Source organism: Saccostrea cucullata, unplaced genomic scaffold, assembly GCF_032062105.1.
Source record: "Saccostrea cucullata isolate Sc308-1 unplaced genomic scaffold, CSIRO_AGI_Scuc_v1 ctg583, whole genome shotgun sequence".
In the NCBI taxonomy this organism is placed as follows: domain Eukaryota; kingdom Metazoa; phylum Mollusca; class Bivalvia; order Ostreida; family Ostreidae; genus Saccostrea; species Saccostrea cuccullata.
The window spans coordinates 83100-96791 of record NW_026919895.1 but is presented as its reverse complement, the minus strand read 5'-3'; the positions used below and the strand labels follow the sequence as shown (position 1 = coordinate 96791).

Genomic DNA, 13692 nt, shown 5'->3' with positions numbered 1-13692 from the left:
AGTCCAAGTCCTATTGGATACTGCTTATTGGATACAAAAAAAGTGTACACACGAGAGAGCATTATTTGGGTAGTTACTGTTCAAATCTTATTGGATATTAATCCTCGTGTCCGTATTTTATTGGGTTTTTTCTTATTGTTTTTTATTCATTTCAAATTTATTATATATTTAATATTTGCTGGTAAATTCAGACAAGACTGAAAACCTTTGGTTTTGAACCCATATTTTTGTCAATTTCTGTGATATAGCTCTTTTATTGTAACACCTAACTAATTTGTTCTTAGCAATAAGGATATACACCTGTATATTTCAAAATAACTAATATTAAAATATATGAATACTTAAATGCAAAAAAACTGAATTGTGAAAACACAACTCAACACATCTCAGACTCTGTTTAACCTTTCTTGAATAACAAAATTAAGTATTTAAGGAGAAACCTTTTTGAGTCATGACCAATTAATAATAAGCAAATGCCCATTACATGTTGGACAGAATGAAGGTATCCAACAGGCATTGGACAGGTGTCCTATACCTGTTGGGTTGTATTTTGACGAAGGGATTGAACTACCCAAGAACAATTGAACATGTGTACATTGTCCAATTCTAGTTGGGTTTCTTGAATCTCCTCAGCAAAATACAACCCAACAGGTAATGGACACCTGTCCAACTCCTCTTGGATATCTACATGTACATCCCACCCAACAGGTAATGGACACTTGTCCAATTCTTCTTGGGTTTCTTGAATTGTTTCATCTGAATACCACCCAACAGGTAATGGACATCTGTCCAACTCCTCTTGGATATCTACATCCTACCCAACAGGCAATGGACACTTGTCTAATTCTTGGGTTTCTTGAATTGCATCATCAAAATACAACCCAACAGGTAATGGACACCTGTCCAACTCCTCTTGGATATCTACATCCACCCAACAGGTAATGGACACTTGTCCAATTCTTCTTGGGTTTCTTGAATTGTTTCATCAGAATACCACCCAAAAGGTAATGGACATTCGTCCAACTTCTCTTGGATATCTACATCCCACCCAACAGGCAATGGACACTTGTCTAATTCTTGGGTTTCTTTTATCTCCTCATAAAATACAACCCAACAGGTAATGGACACCTGTCCAACTCCTCTTGGATATCTACATCCCACCCAACAGGTAATGGACACTTGTCCAATTCTTCTTGGGTTTCTTGAATTGTTTCATCAGAATACCACCCAACAGGTAATGGACATCTGTCCAACTCCTCTTGGATATCTACATCCCACCCAACAGGCAATGGACACTTGTCTAATTCTTGGGTTTCTTGAGAATCCCCTAATCAGAATACTACCCAACATGTAATGGACACCTGTCCAATTCCTTTTGGATATCTTCATCCCTTCAATAGTATATAAACTAAAAGGTATTGGACATTCTTCTTGGGTTACTCAAATTTTTTTTTCATAAGAAAGAAAACCCAATAGGTATTGGACATTGGTTCAACTCTTCTTGGATACAATGTATTACATCCCAACATTAGAATAAAACCCAACAGGTGATGTTTACCTGTCCAATTCTTCTTGGGTTACTTATACCCTTCATTAAAATTGTCAAATTTGTCTTGGATATTTATACTCTTGCATTAGATTGCAAACCCAATAAGTATGACATTTACCTTCCCTAGCTGAATTCAAATTTATCTGCATAAGCATACATAAGTCCAAAACATATTTAATACTTTAATTCTAACATTTCACATCTCATTCAGTGTACACTTTACAAATGATAGGAAATATATAAGCATTTTGCGCCTAAACTATTTGGCTTTTAAAGAATTTTATAACCATGTTTGCAAGATTTAAATTTAAATATTGGAACTTGGAGCAAGTCATTACAGGTAGAGCAAGATGCTGAAAACCATATTGATAAATAGATCACACCCTTGATAAAATATTTGCCTTCAGTTGCTAAGATTGTGTTGTACTATATGGAAAATTTCTATAATCCTGTTTATTACAGATACATGTACAATGCATATTTTCCCTGAAATAATAAAAATACTTCTGAGATGTAAAAGAATAGATTAAATAGTCACCGATGTTAAAAGATATAACATGATCTCATTAATCTGGTTTGGAAATCACAAACTTAGTTTTGAAGCCGATAAAACAGTGTCGCACCAGAAAACCCAGTTACAAGTACGATGAATGAATTCGTTGTATCAAAACTTTAAAATAATTGATGCACTATGTCCAAATCTTTTCGACAAAATGGGATAAAGATATTAAATCAAATCATCACTGTTATAAGTCTTAGAACTAGAGAAAAGTCATTACATGCCCAAATTTTACATATAAGACTTTGATCCTATATTTCAATAAATGTCAAAATGGTTTTATTTTTGTTTCTGTTCAATACTTTCTTCTTCAGGGTCTCTCATGGCCTATACTGTATGATACCTCCATTGACCCTGCTCTTTTACATTGCCATATGTTTATCCAGTAGCAGTGGTTATGCTCAGGCAATCTTTGAAATATTCCTCATTTCATGCATCTCCTTCAGTTCTGCCTCTGTCCATTTTATTCATTCTGCAATTAGATAAAGGTATTTCTTTGCACAAAATTTAATTAAAATTGATTAAGCTGGATAGAAGTTGAAAATATGAAAAATTACAGTCAAACAGTTTATGAATAACTTTCAGCACATCAGACATGAGGTAGTGATCCTTAAATAAAATACACCTACAAGATGAAGCTGTTTTATTCCTTTGAAGTGATATCTAGTATTGTTTCTTTTCCTGTATGCCACCTCTATCAGAACAAAATGTTATACATGTATTAACATAACCTATGACCGTATAGTATCCCAGTATTTACTTTACAATTAATTAAGTTCTGGAACCAACCCTCAGATGCCCTTAAAACAAATGATTCTAAACTGGCAAAGGTAAAGGGCATCTGAAGAATTTAAAATAAAATGATAGTACAAACAAGCAAACAGTGTGCATGAAAATGTTGGCAAACACTAAAAAAATACTAAGGTACTTTCTCAAACTTAACATGAATACTAAAGAGGTTTTATGTAGCTGTATTGCACATACCAAAAGCTTTCCTGTAGTTAAAGGTTGGTTGCCTAGTAGTTATGTAGTATGTACAAGTTTTTCCCTCTATCTCTTCTAATTTAAGAAGCGAAAATGTCTCTAAAAATCTTATGGTTGGCATGAAGTATCCCTGTTCATTTTACTGATTACTTACAATTGTCCTATTTCTGAGGGTCATCTTCTGATGGGTGTGTTCTCTGCAATGTTCACAATTGAAGTTCCTGTTTGACCTGTTAAGTATTGAAAATCCTCAATGAACATGATTATAGTTTTAATTTCCATTGTAATTATTGATTACTTTTATTAAAAAAAATCTAAAACAATTTATTGTAACATAATACTTGGGAAAATATTTATGTAATATAAGTGGAAAAAAGGAATCATTATCTCCAGTTATCCTAAAATCACAAGTAAGCATTAATCATATAAATTCACATACGTAAACCCATTAGCTTTTTGTGCTATTAAATCATAGTCATCGCTGTACAATAAAGGAAATCAAGTACTAATCCACAGCTTTGTGGCAATAAAGTTACTATCCCCGAGTAAAAAGTATAGAGGCAAAAATTAAAAAAGTAACATTGAAAAAAAATTCATCGTGAAAAAAGTGGGCCCGTTTCATCAAAAGTCGTAAAGTTAAGCCTTAACTTAGGCGTACTTCCGGGGATTACGCCAAAATTTAGTCGGGCGTAATTTGCGTTTCACCAAGTGGCGTAAGTCTAGTCGTAAAAGATACGCTTAGTCACAGGACTAAATCCTTGACAACGTTGCATTGCGCAGGCGCAAAAACATAAACATTGCACAAAGCGTACAAACATGTGTAAATTGTAGCACGTCAAAGTACAGAATAACACAAGTTATAGATAAATTAATACTTGCACTAATTGAAACATGCATGGGTTTATAGTGTTATGTAAGAGACATGCATCTTTTAAGAAACCAATTTTAGTTTGTTTTTTTTTACAATATTTCAATAATAAAAGTCTAATAAATTGAAAGGATGAAAAGGACAGTACATGTACTTGTATTTCGGAATTAAGCAAAACTATTCATTTTGGAAATTTAATTACACCCATACCTCCTCTTCCCGAAATTGATACAGGTTAATAACTTCGCCTTTGATAATAAATTTCATGATTCGATAAATACTGATTCTACTGACAAATACTAATAATTAAGTTTGAGACAGAATAAGATTTAAAAATTTTAATAAGAAATGTATATGCAAGCAAAAATAATGAAAACAAAATGCAAACGGTTTACATATGAACACATTTTGAGTCAAGAAATAAATTTTACACGTTTACTACTATGGTACATGTAAAATAATCCTCTCTGTATTTATTAATTTTTTATCAATTCAATTGATTCATAATTGTTCAGTTATAGAAAAAAATTCTTTACTATCTGCAGATTAAATATTATGTACCGTTTTAATAGTACGCAGAGAGAAAGAGAGAGAGGGGGGGTTGGAAAAATGACTACAAAGATATTCTTACAAAAATTCTTTGCTTGTGTGGTGTCTGTCTTTAAAATTTAGTTACAGCTACTTTCTATTTTGTTTTCATTAAAATGTAAGTAATGCAGGAAATCAAAAACATGTATATTTTCATCTTAAATGTGCTTTATATGCGCTCAGATTATCTTATACTATGTAAAATTTGCTCTTTTAAACAAAATTATGAAAATTAAAGATGTCTTCTGCATCAATGTTTGTCTGAGAAAAAAAATAGGAATAATTCATTCTTGAACTTAACTGTGTAATTATCACCATCTTACATCGATATCATAAAAGCAATAATTTATTACCACTTTCAAAAATCTCTCATTGTCTATGAGACCCCAACCCCCTCCCTGGGTTGGGTTCTATGATTCGCCGGGAACATCACTTGTCCCAGATACCTAGGAAAATAATTACTTTCGTCCTTAACTAAGTAATCTGTACATTCACCGTTAATTAATCTGCAAATTCGGGAGATTCTGAACCCTCTCTCCGACCCCCTCTGGATCCACGCATGTGGACAAGAAGTAAATAAGAAATGGACTCTTCAAACATGACAAAAACTATTTGGTTTTAAGATGGGTTATTTTTTTGAATTTTTTTTCTTAAATGTAGAAAATTACATGAAAGATGATAATTATGCTTTTGAAACCGATTTTTTTTTTTTTTTTTTTTTTTTTTTTTTCAGAAAATATGCTGTTGGAAAATATTTTTTCAAAATAGACAATTTTTATGGGTCTCTTTTTAGTAAATGAAAAATAAACTAGAGGTACCGTAAGCAATGAGTTCAATAAAAGATATCCCCCCGCCTTCCATATAAATATAATGGCAGTGTCCATGTTTTGCTGTGGGAAACCCAAAATATGTGTCGGATCAAAAAGTTCAATAATGCACAATGGTAATATATAATAAAGATTCTGTGAAAATTTCACCAAATTTCAATCAGTGATATGAAAGAAGTTGCGGATAGAGATGGGTACCCCCAAAGCGTAACAGATGGACGGACGGACATCCCGATTACTAAATAGTATATACATGTACATATACATGTACCGTCCCGCTTTTCAAGCGGGGTGTAGAAATACAGTTATATATGTAAATTGATTTACAATACCTTAGACATACAATACCACAATCAAATGTGTATGAATGCATTGTCAAAACGTAAGAAATCTCTATTAAGACAATCTTTTCTTCTCAGCAGAAATTTATCAAAATATTATTTGAGTATGTTATTACTCAAATCAACTACGTCCCCAAGTAGTTGTAACAACCCCCCCCCCTCCCCCTCTTCATAATATGTATAATTAAATAATGCATTGTTTGTATTTTAAATTCTTCTTAGAACCTTACTTTTTCTTTAGAACTCGCCAAAATTAATAAAAAGGCCTTATTTTAACTTTACGCCCTAACTTACGCCTACCCATGAGTAGACGTAAAAGTTTGGCCTAAATTTAGTCAGGCATAACGATACACTCTTTAATGAAATGCAAATATTCGTGCTAGTGCCGACTTTACGCCGGCGTAGCGCTACGACTGGGCATACGACCTTTGATGGAATGGGCCCACAGGGTATTAACTACAGATGATTCTTTTTAAAATTAAAGTTTAATTTAATTTTCGCTAGTAAAATTTAATCATATATAAATTAATGATTTAAAAAAATGAAAAAAATATTTTAAATATTCCTTTTCTGGTCATTCACTAGTTCGTCTAATTAAAACGAAGCAAAAATCATTTTGTTTTCATCTTGAATCATTTAAAGTCATATATGGCGTATGTACAATGAAAATTATTAGACTACAATTATAAGAACTTATTATTTGTATCATTACTTTATATAAACATGATAAAGATAGAAATTTTCCGTAAATTACAAAATCTAAGTCAATTGCGTTATAAAGGTATCAAAATTTAATTTGGATTCTCGGAGTTTTCTCCGACTTGGAAGAAAATATAAAAGATTTAAATAACACATTACAGAGAAGTTCTCCGTGCTCCGAATTGTATGAAAAGCTTTAATTTAAATGTATTTACTATATTTCTTTACTTAATTTTGTATTTTTCAAAAATATATTTTTTGATCAGTTACGCCATGGCTTTAAAAAACGCTACATAATTGCATGACACTTATCATTGAGCTGATTGAGTGAATGTTATGTATATAATTTAATAATGGGATATCTGTGAGGTATATATGTACAAGCAAATATTGCTATATTAAACAAAGGAAAGGGGGGAATTCAAATTAGGAAATAAAAGATCGTTTTTAAGTAAATCAGTCTTGTAGTACTGCAAAATGGATGCAGTTGTGGAGATTTATGGATAATATGAGCATGCTGTCTGGAATATTTCCATATTAGGGAATTTAATAGCAAAAAAGAGTGAAAATACCGGTGGTGCTTTTCATGTATTACATGTGTATTTTAAAATTCCTAATAGCCCAAGGGGATTCCTCAGTGCAGAAAACCACTAGGCCCATCCTCAAAAATGGAAGCCCCGGGTGTAGCGCAATGCTAATTACACACCCATCATGTGAAATAGTTATAGTAGCCCTATATCAATTTCAGTATTGTTTTAAATCAATTAAAACAAATGACAAAAACAATAATTTTAAAAAAAAAATCAAAATAAAGCAGACACTCAGTCAAAATCAAAGACAGAAAGAAGTAATGTTTTGACTGAAAGTTTTTCGGTAATACAATGAATCTCTTAAGTTACATATCAGATGAGATAAACTTACATACAATTATTTAGTTGTTGTCAATTATCCCATTTATCATCATCTCAGCTCAGTTTGCGATTGTAATACTGTCTACATGAACCGATAATTTACAGCTGATTTATGAACACATGATTGTTAAAATTTTCATTTCCCTTTCCAATATACATTGTCAGAACATACTTAGTTGGTTATGATATAAAATTAAATAATAAACACTTTCGATTTATTAAAGATTATCTAACACTATACGATCATTTACTAAATATTTTAATCTTCAAATAAAAATCAGTAAACGACAAATACTTCTCGCCCTCAAGAGAGTTAAAAAGACAGAGAAAATTCAAAATACAAACAAAAGCAACTTAGGATTAATTGTTCCGATATATCTATTTTGATTTTGTGTACAATTGTTTTCAAAATTACATTAAAATCAATTTTCCTTAAACAAGAACCCAGCAATAGATAAATATTAATAGAATAAACTTACCTTTTCTCTTGTCAATCAGAAAATCTTGTTGACATTAAGTGTTTCTTAGTCGCCATATTTTTTTTCCATGAAAACAAACGTTGTTATGATCAGGATCAACGGAAGTTGATTTTCGGAACTCTCGAGAATTTAGAGTTCCGAATGTAAAACTGAAACAACAAAACACGGTGCGTCCGTGAAAGCAACTTTTTTGGACACTTTTTTGGACAAATCGTCGTGTCCAAGTTTTGTTGGGTACTAACCTGCAAATACCCAATTAGGGTGTTTTAAGCATATTCAGCGACACTTCTTATTGGGTATACCCAATAAGCAAAAAGTACCCAATAAGTACAATCTTGGCATGAAAAATACCCAATAAATGCACTCTCGTAAACACGGACGGACGGACGGACGTACAGACGGACGGAAATACCGATTACTATATACCCTCCCGCTTTTCAAGCGGGGGGTATAATAAGGGGAAATACATGTAAGACATTCTTTTTGATATACTGTGGGATGTTATTGCAGCCCGGAGGACCGGGCTGCTCTATACATATAAGTTTAAGTGTTGGTGTATGGGGATTGAGGTGGGAGTAGTTATTCAGAATTAAAGGTTTTCTAAACATTGAAAAGTTTGTTAATCAGAATGTTCTTTCCCTTTATAAATTACGAGATACATAATATATTTACTTCCATAAAGTTAATCTTTAAAAATATTTATGTTTTTCATATTTAATATATAAAGTTGTTTATCATTTACAATCGAAAAAACGACAGATCCCTTTTTTTTAGAACGTCGAATTTTACTTCTCGTATAAAAACGTACTCTGCACAGTTTGTGTTTTATATTCTAAAATTGAAAATTAAATACATTTTTGAATATAGATGATGCATGTGCCTAACTTCAATTTATATTTTATGCAGCCTACATTTACTCGAGGAATTGAAGTTTAAAATGGTATCGTTTTTGTTTGATATTTATCCGACTTTAAGTTTTCAAATATTCGTGACTATCGTCTCCATCAATTAGACGCATGCCTTTTCACACATATCGAAGCGGTTTGATGATCAAGACTCATTTCCATTGTTTACTTTATATATTTCCCGGGCGACAATTGATGATTACATAAATGTTTTCTTGTAGTACTTTGAGAGAGAGAGAGAGAGAGAGAGAGAGAGAGAGAGAGAGAGAGAGAGAGAGAGAGAGAGAGAGAGAGAGAGAGAGAGAGAGAGAGAGAGAGAGAGAGAGAGAGAGAGAGAGAGAGAGAGAGAGAGAGAGAGAGAGAGAGAGAGAGAGAGAGAGAGAGAGAGAGAGAGAGAGAGAGATTATCCAATTCTATTTTGAATAGATTTAAACTTCCGTATTATTAATCACCAGATTGAAATCTCTTTTAATCTTGAACAAAAACATTGCTGACGAAGTGTCTTAAAAAGCTCTTTAAAAGACATTTTGTTTACATTCACTGCAATGTACGACATGGATTTAAGAAATTGAAATGTATTAACCTTAAACCTTTAACATTTCATGAAGACTGGTTTTGTAGATTTATCCAATTTAATCTCAATCAGTTAAAATGTTTCAAATAAGGTCATTTTTCTAGTCTTTCCACATAAGAGTATTTGTTTTGTAAGACGAACTCCTCTCTATCTTGTCAGTTTGTCCTTTTTCAATATTAGTTTTGTTGCAATGATCTTTGTATACACTCTGCATATATAATTCAAAGCAATATATTATTTTAGATACGTTTTAGTACATCCAGGGTTATCTTATGTTATCTCATGCAAATTTTGCAGAAATATAGCCCAGTATTTGTGAGATGCGTATAAAAAAAATTGTGATTTCTAGGATCTAGTGATAGAATATTTCATTAAGGTTATATACAAAAATATTCTGCAGCTTATTATCAGGAAGCAAAGGATGGTCGTGGCATATTTTTCATTCAATATAAAATTATACAAAGAGAAATATTCTGCTTGTTTCTTGTAATAACAAAACATGGACACAATGTCTCTGCACATGTATGTTCGTTTTGCATATGTCATTTGTGCACCGAAAATGTTTCATCAAGTTGTGCTCATTCTAAGTTTCACATGATCCCAATTTTCTCTGTCTTCCAACAAATTTGTAGCTTAAAAAAAGAATTCTTAAGGGTTTCATTGTCTGGGACTTAAATACTTGAAAGGAATTCAGATATTGCAATTGAAAAGTTGTGAGTGGAAACAAAAATCAAATATTCGGTGAAATTAAAAAGTTTAAGATTTCTTTATGTTTCTCAAATGTTTATACCAAAGCCATTGTTTCAATCTTCGAAAAATAAGTCGTTTGGAGCTACGTTATATTCGTCACGTGAACCGTAACCATCGATTTTTAATTATATTGAGTGAAACATTATGTTGCTAAATAAGAATAAAACATAGATATTTGGCATAAAACACAAAACAGTAAATTGTTTTAAAAAATGAATTGCATCATACATACATGTACATGTGTATCAATCATACAAAAGTGGGAGCACTTCATATCTGATAGGTTACTTCTTGAACAAATTACATGTACTTTAGTTTGAACGTATTTACGATACCAAGCAATTTTCGAGAATGAAGTCACCTATTTCACCTCTGGAATTTTCAAAGATCTGTATTTTAAACCTTTTTGACAGAATTCTATTGTTAAATGAATTCATTAGATCATTCACGTTCTTTATAATCACCTTCATATATTGAACTGTGTATTAAAATTGATAACTTTTACTGACGATGTACTACATGTATCTAAAGAATTCAGCTATTAGTATATTATTATTAAATCTCTTACAATTCAAGTAGAATAAAAATGTACACATATCTCATTAAAGTTAAAATTGGCTTCATATGAGTTCAATATTTACAGGGAATGCTTACTCCTCATTGGCACCTAATCCCACCTCTGGAATTACAATGGGTTCATGTTTTATGCGCTATTCACATATCTGAATTGCATAAATATATCTTTTTAAAGATTTATCACTGTTCATTATCTTAAACTCAAAAGATGTGTATTTGTTTTGAGAGGTGATTGTCTCCCCATTTCGTCACTGCTTCTTTGCGTTAATATTAGTTTTATTCCAGTGGTCATTGTACTTATGTCGATCATAGATAGTTCACTTCATTCAACTATAAAAAGATACAATGTGATCTGAGAGAAAGTTCCTTGTTTCAGGCAATTAAGACACTAATCAATAAATAAACTTAATTTGCGTGGACAAAAATAAGTCTTTACCATGTATGACAATAGGTTTTGCTGCATACGGAGTTTATGTATATCTCAGTTGATTCAATACGCAAGAGCATGCTCAATTTGTAAAACGTGGTGAATTATTGTCAAACAAGTTGATGAAACAAGATTATCAGTAGTCTCGTTTTAAGTCATCATTTCGTAGGTTCTATGTTGATACAATGAACTTGTCAGCTAATACAATTTATCATTGAGTCAAATGCTCACTGACGTTTTTCATACTATTTGTTAGTCTATTATTTATACACTGAATTGACCTATTCTGTATTGTTTTATGGACATTTGCACTGGAGGTCCCTGTTTGCTCTGCTCCTATTCTGTATTGTTTTATGGACATTTGATCTTGAATGCTGTTGGTTATCTCCATATATTTCATTTTTGTTAATACTTAAACACAGGAATTGATAATTGTGTATGCTCATTTCAGTTCAAATATGTACAAATACAGTTACACAGAATAGTTCCTGAAGTCTCTCTAATCCCTTTTGTCAGATTGCTCAAAGTGAAAGCTTTCACAGGGCCTTCTAGACAACATAACTGAAAAACTTTGAGATCTCACTAAGTTCTTGTGGTTATATAGGAGACACTTCAGCGCCAACCTTGTTAATTTGCTTTTTCCCATATAACTCACAGTTTCTCCCTCATTCGATTCTTTAACTTTTCATTTTACTAAATCATGATCAAGTTTAATGAGGATAGATGGGAATGAATGACAGTAGTTGTTAAAGGAATCATATGGTTGCATATATGTGATATAAAAATGTTAACATCCTCGTATTGTTTATATTTATTTGAATCAACTGCTCGGGAAAGTTGGATAATCCTTATGTAGTAAATGTTAAATTGAGTCATAAGCCTGTAGTGGGATGTTTGACAGACGAGAATGAAGTTTTTTTTTTTTTAAAATATATAAAGAAAAAAATATTATGAAAATTAAGGCGGCCGCCAGACATTTATATCATTAAGCACCCTAGGATAACACAATGTAGGTTCAAGTTTGGTTGAATCATGGCCAAGTGTGAAAGGATGGTGCCACAATAGAAAATCAAAACTTAACATAGAAATGTACAATACAAATCAGAAGTAGAGCAAACACAGACCTCCAAAGCATCAGAGGTTGGATCTTGTGCCATAAAGGAGTGAGCATCCCCTGCCTACCGGTCTTACCAACAATGTGCTCCTTGTCATGATCGGGAAATAACGGGAAAATCCGTAGACCAATAAGTGTGTAAATAATGGCACAAACAATCAATATGATAAATGTCAGGCAGAATTTGACTTAATTGTAGGTTGTGTTTGCGGATTGGTCATTGAACATTGTATCGACAATAGAATTATCGAAATGATGACTTCTAATTGAAGTATTTCTCTCCTTAAAGCATTACCTCACAATTTTTTAGTAAACATGTATTAGTATGCATGCATTCAAGAAGTGTTAGTGCAAAATCTTTTTTAAGTTGATAATTTCGAGTAAAAATTTCCCCAGGACAAACAATGCAAGATTTTTCATATTGATGTTTACTATCCCAAGCCAGAGTAAATTCAACTTTAATTTGGTAATGACATTGTTCTGATAGGAATGGATGACGTCATGGTTTAAAAATCTTCATCGAAAACTAAAAACTAAAAACAAAATCATGAAAAATCTGATGAAACATACATGTAAAAGGATCAAAGTGGCTTGTATGAGCGTTTTTGTCTAAGAACCTCTAATGTGACACTTTTGTTTACATTCATATGTACTTTTGCAATTAAGGAAGCTCTAAACATTAACGAAAACTTTTTTTTTTTCAGAGAAAAATATATCATATAAAGATATGCATATTAAAACTTTTTCATTCATTTAGAACATAGGGTACATTGTACATGCCTTATTTGCACAGGAAAAATGTTCAAAGATAATGGACTATTTGTGAGCAGAAATCACTGCTGTTTACTTTCCTTGGGAAAAATAATGAAAATGATTAATTAAACTTTTTACTCTTGGTCTTATATAATGCTAGAAATATTTTAATCTACTAAAAAGTATGTAATTAACGGTAAATAACCATTTCTTTAATATTACATCTAAGGACAGATCACTATAACTGCATAAAACTACCCAATAAATAGAGCTCTTAATGTGCAGTGTTTAGAGCGTCCTTAAAACAAAGAAAATCGCTTTAAATTCTTAACGTAATACCAATGTTTCCCTGATATATGTATTCCAGAAATAGTGTTTGACGCTTTCAAAATCATGCCAAATCCGGCGCTCTCATCTTCAGTCAATATATTTTTTGATTAGAGTGAAATAGTCCTTTGTGAATTCCGCTATAATAGTGTAGGTGTTTCAAAGTGCTCCATTTGATTTCGATTATACAAATCTTGATTTATGGAGAATAAATTTAGCATGGATTCCCAATGTCGCGACAAAACCATTTATTCTTATGAAATATTGCTTACAATGCATGTGTATTTCTTGTTATAAAATGTCAGAATGGTGTCTGCCTTGCATGATTAAAATGGCCAAATATCGCATAACTATCATTTCTTTCTAAAAAAAAATGTATTAGAAATATTGCTGTTTTGATCTAAATGCTTATTTTGAGAAAAAAACATGCCTTAAAAATATATTGTTTCAATCTAAATGCG

The 13692-nt window shown here is 31.8% G+C and overlaps 1 long non-coding RNA gene across 1 annotated transcript; it reads right to left on the bottom strand.

Moving 5' to 3' along the window:
- Positions 1-2239: 2239 nt before the first annotated feature.
- Positions 2240-8113, bottom strand: LOC134239808 (uncharacterized). Its single transcript, XR_009986302.1, has 3 exons — positions 7806-8113; positions 3247-3322; positions 2240-2580 (listed from the first exon to the last, which is right to left on the bottom strand). It is a non-coding gene; the product is annotated as an uncharacterized LOC134239808 (long non-coding RNA).
- Between the last annotated feature and the right edge of the window lie 5579 nt (positions 8114-13692).